Consider the following 6,904-nt stretch of genomic DNA (forward strand, 5'->3'; position numbering starts at 1 on the left):
TCGAGGTAGCGGCGGCGGCGTAAGGGTGGTGGTTCGTCCCACTTGTACTTAGATGTGAGGTCGGTGGCAATAGATCTCGCTCGCATCCCTTCGGATCTCCAAAGCGTACAGGCGCACAATCCTGGATAGTGATCCGAGCATTATATCTCGAGGGTTCCCATATGATGATTCTGAAAGAGATGCATCGGGTTGGCAGTTGAACCGATAATGTGATATCACAGCCAGTATGGCAGGCATTCATCATATACATTTTCTACATGTTTGTATGCTTTGCCAACTTGATATTTTTTCCCTATCTGTATAACATGTCTAATTACTATTTGTATTAATTGCTAAATATGCTTCAACTTGTGTTTTGGTTGTGTTGTATATAATTGTGCTTTTACTGGGATTGAGGAGGTTCGGAAGCCGGTGGCAATAGGATCGCATGGCGGATCGGTTGGTGAAGGCTGTGGGACAGCGGTGTTTGATTAGAGTAGAAATCTCCTAAGATATATTACCCTTTTATGGCGCTACGGCTTAAGTTTTATTAAGGTTTTACATATTATGCTTATTTAGTCCAAAATGCTTTAAGCTTGAATTCTTGTGATGGATATGGAGTCTAGGATTGCCTTTGGCGTCCTGGGGTCTTATATCGTACATCACTGGATACTGTTACCATACTAAGAACCCCCGATTCTCATACCATATTTCTGTTGTTGTTTTCAGATGCAGGTTACAACCCACCAAGGTGAATTATCTGGTTGGTGATAGATGCAGGTCACAACTCCAAATTCTAGCAAGATTTGTCATCTTGAATGAATTAAAATAAAAAAAATTATCGTCAGTAAGTTTGTTAAGAAAAAAATACAACCAAAATTTTTAATAAAATAAATAAATTTATAAATAAAGTATACTTCTTCTAAAATAATAAACTTACCAACAAAATAGGTGTAATCGTACCTAAGAGTATTGAGAGTGTCAAAACTCACAAAATTAAATCTATATCGTGGGATAGTTGACGATTCTAGAAGTATGTGGACATCGATACGTTGGTTTAAATTAACCACATACTCATGATGTGTAGTCTTGAAGTTACCCTTATTGAGTCCAACAACAAAATATTTTATTTGGTAAAATATTTCTTCTCTTAGCAAATTCACGAATCGAGACACAAGAATCCTTAGGCTTGTATTTTTCCTCCCTAGAATTGATAAATAAAAATCAAAGAACAATTAAATGGATACAAACAAACAAATTTAAAATATAAATAATATAAATTTAAAATAATATTAAAAAATTAGTAAGAAACTCACGTCTTCATCGAGCTAAACCATCTCAATTGAGTATGGCATTGGAGAATTTTCGTAATTTGATAGTATCCATAACCGTATTATTCATATATGTATACACAAATTGTCAATTGTAGGATTGATTTTTGTAATTTTGTGAATACCAGTCATTGGAATAAGTAAAATAACTTTAGATTTTGGATACATATAAAGAAAGGGATGAGGTATTTTGAATTGTGATGTTATACATGTCTCATAACTTATACTTTTATAATTGACTCGTAACTAAAATTTTTAATTTAAATTTGAATTAAATTTGCAGAGATAAAGTAAACATTGGCAAGGTGGTTTTTGTTTCTTGAGTCGAAACAGATTTCAAAACCGGTGATGCTCCATGGTCTTTAAAAATTCTAAATTTAAAACTTACTAACAAATTTTAAAAAAATAGTCTAAAAAAATCAACAAATTTTAAAAAAATAGTGTTAAAATTTAAAAAATAACAACTTAAGTAAAACAACTCAAACAAATAATTTAAAATTTGAAAATAACAACCGAAGTAAATAATAATTTATAATTTATAAATATAATTTTTAAAATTTCTAGTGACGATACCTAAGCAAATAAACTCCCAGACTCAACGTATGAGCACCACGTCAGCATATAAGCTCCCTGTTTGTATTACTACTAGTGTTAAATGCGTGCGATGCACGAGTTTACATTTTAATTTGTCATAGTAAATCGAAAATAATATTTTATAATAATAAATTTTTCAAGTTTAGTATAACACTATCATTGTCATTATATAGTAAACGTACTGGAATATGTTGTTTTATCTTTATTCAAAATAAAATGTAAATAAAATAGTTTGAAATCTATAATATTCTTGAACCATAAGAAAAAAAAACCTGAAAAAATAGTTTTAAATTATTTGTTGGCCTCTATCCATGCTAAGCACGCACACCCTTGAGGCTAACCATGCGATCCCCTCAATGAGATACCACCTTGAGTCCTGCCTGAACCTCCATACGCAGAATCTTGATACCGACCAGATCCACGTCCTGCTCGGTCCACCTGCTTGGCCTAAAGCCAACGGCCTTCCACCTCCACTACCATATCGCCCACCACCTTGTCTTGTCTGAGAACCCAAGTCCTGCCACCTGCCACTCCCAGAGTTGGTTCCACCAGCAGCAGCAGCAGCATAATCCTGGCCATCCCTACGCCTCATAGGAAGATCCAATCCACCACCACCTATGGTTGCCTCCATTGCTCTTTCATTACTCTCGGCAAGGATGGATAACTTCTCTGTTAACTGGAATGCCAATGCCTGCAACCTAGAGTGCTCCACATCCTGGAAAATAATGCAGCCAGTTGGCTGGTCCCAGCTTGCATGAAGCTCTTCATTGATCATCATCCTACTAACAATGCTATGAGTATGAGCAACAGAGAGAGAAAAAAATTTGGTGAGTTGATCAAGGCTCAAAGAATCATAAGATGATGAGAACGTAAAGAGATATGTCCTCAATGCCTCCTCCTTGATCTTATCTTTCAGCATTGCAAGTACAGTATCTCTGTTTCTAACAAACTTCCAAACGTCAAGAGACACAATGATGTCATAAGCCTTGTTGAAGTCTCCTTTGGCAAGAACCCTTGTGGCAGCCATAACATGGTCTCTGACATTTTCAGGTGGACCAGTAAACGTTTGCTTGTCACTCACCTCAAGTAAGCGGCGGAAGTTCTTACTAATGACTTTGCGCTTTGCATCATGAACATTGGCTGCTATATTGGGAACTTCAAGAAGCATAGCGGTTGTAAGATGCACTGCCTCCAGGAGCTCAAGATTTATGTGCATATGATATGGCATCTGACGCCTTCTTTCCAACCTTTCCTGGAAAAGGGGGAAATAGGGTATGATGTCAAGTATAACTATCGAAGTTCTACAAATAAATAAATAAATGATGCCTCGGGAAATTAGAAAAAAAACTACAACAATTTGCAAATATGAGTTTTTGAAAGATATAATGCAAGCAAATCATGCAGAGACAACAATGTCGAAGTGTCAAGCAAAAATGAAAAGCACTCATTGAAGTAGTTTAAAAATTAAGCAGTTTTACTTTTAAATAAATAACCAAGAATTATTCCTCACAAAACAACTTGCACATTTATTTTGGGGAGTGGGCTTGAACAAATATTTGTTTCCCTTGTGAAGTTTTGGCAGACTTATGCAAACACGTTATGCAGTGCAAAATAATAGTTCAACAAAAAAAATGGAACATAATATTTTGCAGCTGAAAATAATCAATTCTGCTTCTGAATAAGGAACTACAGAGCTCTATTTTTAACACACACCTGTTCTGGGGTCTTTTCATGATAACGACTCTGTGACACACCTTGTGCAAGCAACTCCTTCACCCTTCCACCAGAATAAAGTTCAGATAAACAGCCATGTGCTTCGGAAATCAACCCAACCCTAAAAGCACATAGACCCAACTGTGCCATAGCCCTGTTAAACAGTATCTGTGTTGATATGTCCATATGCTGAACGCTGTCTTGCAAGTGGCTCATGAGCAGCAGATCACGGGATATTGAGAACTCGTCAAGAAGAGCATGGTGGTATATGTCACAAAGCATTGCCCGTGCTTTAGTGCGCTCATCACCATACTTGTATATCAGGGTAACCAATATGTCCATTAGAGTCCTGCTGTTCTCAGGGAAGGTAGGTTTGCGGGGCACAAGCTCAGGAGTAGCAATAAATGGAGTGGGAATTCTTGTATCCTCAAACCCTTTCTCCTCACCAGCCCCTTCATTAACCCCATCTTCAGCCAACTCCGCCAATTTTTTCATTGCAACATAAACCTCCTGTGGTTTGTAGTAAACGAGTTCAACCCTCCTCAAGGCCACCTTAGAAGCAGCTTTGAAATCTCCAACCCTTTCAAGGTATTCCTGGACATTCTGAGCAAGAACAAGAAACATTGGCTCATCCCTGAGTCTCTCAACATACTCACGAGTATGTGGATCTATGCACTGCAAACTCTTGAAAAACTCGGCATCTATTCTTTCCAAGAAGGCGACCAAGTTTCCCCAAATGCGAATTGGTCCATTATGGTCAGGGCCCTTCTGTGTTTCATTCTCATCTGGCTCCACAGCATCATCAACAACTATGTTAGGGTATTGCACTAAAATGTCAAGAATGACCAGCAAGTTATGCACACATTTTTTCCAAACATTAATGGGCATGTGCCCACTTAGGCCAGGGTTAACATCAAACTGGGCAGATACCACACTAAAAAGGATCTCCAACTTCTGTGCAGGTGTTTTAGCAACTTTTGTAAGGAAAGTAAGCTGCTCAACCTGCTCAAACCTTCCAGTTCCCTTCCTGCCCCTTGCTGCCACAATCTCCTTGAATTTCTTGTTGACGGTGTCCCAAGTGATCTCACTAGGGTCTTTCATGAATTGCCTATCCATAAGTCTGTCTCTCTTGCTAAGTTTTTGGTCCCAGGGTCCCTCACCAGCATCGACCTTTTCATCTTCATAGTGAGAGACTTCAGAATCTGATTTCAGGTCATCTCTTCCCTTAAGCTGATCCGGCTCGATAATCTCACCATCACTCTCATACTCATCCTCGGATTCCTCCTCTTCTTTCTCCTCCTCACTCTCAGGGCTCTCCCTGCATTTGTTAATCAGTTCCTCATATTGCTTATTGTTCTTCTTCAACTTCTGCTTCATCGAGTTCAAAGCCTTAGCATTGCTACTACTCATCTTCTTTTTGGCATCCTTATTGGCCAAAGCCTGAGCCAAAAAGTCTTCCAACATCACCAGGACCTTGATGTAGAGACTGGGGACCTTCTCAGACTCGGTAACACGCATGACCTTCTCAAGCTGTTTGTTGATCTTATCAAAGCTCTCCTGCAAGCTCACCCAATCATTGATCTTCATGGCATTCTTCATCTGATCAACGGTAGAAGCCATCTCCTCGAATCGCTTATCCTTTGCCGACCGGACAACCCGCCGTTGGCTATCCGAGTCATCACTGTCACTCACCTCAGTTGTCAAATACCTATTGGCAGCGGGATCGACCTCACCAGCCGTCGTCTCTTCAACCTCATCAAAGTCACTGCTTTCTTCCTCAGAATCGCTCGCACCCTAGTATTATTAAAAAAAATAACATAAGAAACGGAGTGTTCTTCAATCCCATGAAATTACAAATTAAACCAACGAGGCACTGAAATTCGAAACAAACCTGGGTCCAAAATCTTGACGCCATCGTTTGTCAAAAGCTCTGGAAAAACGAATCTATTAGAAAACAATGAAGAAAAGCGATATATGCATGCAGGCTTCCGTATGTGTCTGCACACTCAGATTAACAGAAAGAAGCGTTTACGGAATTTATACAATACTCGGATATTTATAACTGCGAAAATAGATTGGCGGGAAAAAAAAAGAAATTGAAAAATTAAAAGTGAAAGGATACACAAACCTGAGAAATCGGGGGCAGATTAGGGTTTTGCTGGATGATGGATTTCTGCCGCTGAAGCTTGACACAGTCGATAGTGTGGGTTGGCGGAATTCAGAAAAAATGAAAAGATTATAAAGATAATTTGATCTGAGAATAAGATTTGATTCGGAGGAGGATGACACACTCGTATTGAATGTTATTTTGGCGTCATTAAATTGATAAAAACAAAAATTTAATAAAAATTATTTTTTTAATATACTTAACAAATTTTTAATTTTAAAAATAAAAATATTAAAAAATATAAAAATATTTTTTTAAAATTTTATATTTTATGTTTTTTAAAAAAAATTAAAAAAATATTTTTACATAATAAATAAATAAAAAAAATTTTATTTAATTTTATTCGAATATAATTGATAAAAAAAATTTAAACATAAAATTATTTTTATTTTTGTAAAAAAAATTTTAAAAAATATTATTTAAAAAAAAATTTAAAAATAACACCCAAACAAATTTCGAGAAGAATAAGAAAAAATAAAATTTTATTTTGTTGATATTCATTTTAGACAAAAAAAAATGAGATTCATTCTAAATTTTGCAGCTTTTTTTAATATTTATTATGTTTAAAGTTTTTACATTTTAAATTTATTACTAGTGTATCTTCTGTATCTTGTACGGAATAATACATAAAATTATATAAAAAATTAAATAAAAAATATATAGTAATTATTATTATAAATATTTTATAAAGTTATAATTAATATTTATGTTAACTAATTTGAGTTTATTAAGTGGTCATCTCGCTGCTTCGCTTAAGCAAGTATTAGAAATTCGAATCTCGTCTTGTATGCGCAATAATTCAGTAGCTAGCGATTGATCATTAATATACAAAATATATGGTTAGACTTTATAGGAGTACCAAAACCCGTGAGTACCCGACCCGTCTTTGCCTGATCAGGACCGGTAATAACCCAGCCCGAGGTGGAGGTGGCTTTCGTTCGGAGCGAGTGTTCAAGCGATGCATGACGGGGTTGTGTTTAGGGTGTATCCTCTACAGGGTATATACATAGAAACACTTTTTAGAAATTAGAATTTATCTCACATCACATATTCATTGATTCATAGTTTCAGTCTATTCTCCATAGTCATGCTAAAGAGACCCAGTCATCTTCAATCATAG

The 6,904-nt window shown here is 36.3% G+C and overlaps 1 pseudogene; it reads right to left on the bottom strand.

The window, feature by feature from the left end:
• Nucleotides 1–2,045: 2,045 nt before the first annotated feature.
• LOC112801279 (eukaryotic translation initiation factor 3 subunit C-like) lies at nt 2,046–5,915 on the bottom strand (annotated as a pseudogene).
• Nucleotides 5,916–6,904: the final 989 nt, after the last annotated feature.

This window comes from Arachis hypogaea, chromosome 5 (assembly GCF_003086295.3).
Source record: "Arachis hypogaea cultivar Tifrunner chromosome 5, arahy.Tifrunner.gnm2.J5K5, whole genome shotgun sequence".
In the NCBI taxonomy this organism is placed as follows: Eukaryota; Viridiplantae; Streptophyta; class Magnoliopsida; order Fabales; family Fabaceae; genus Arachis; species Arachis hypogaea.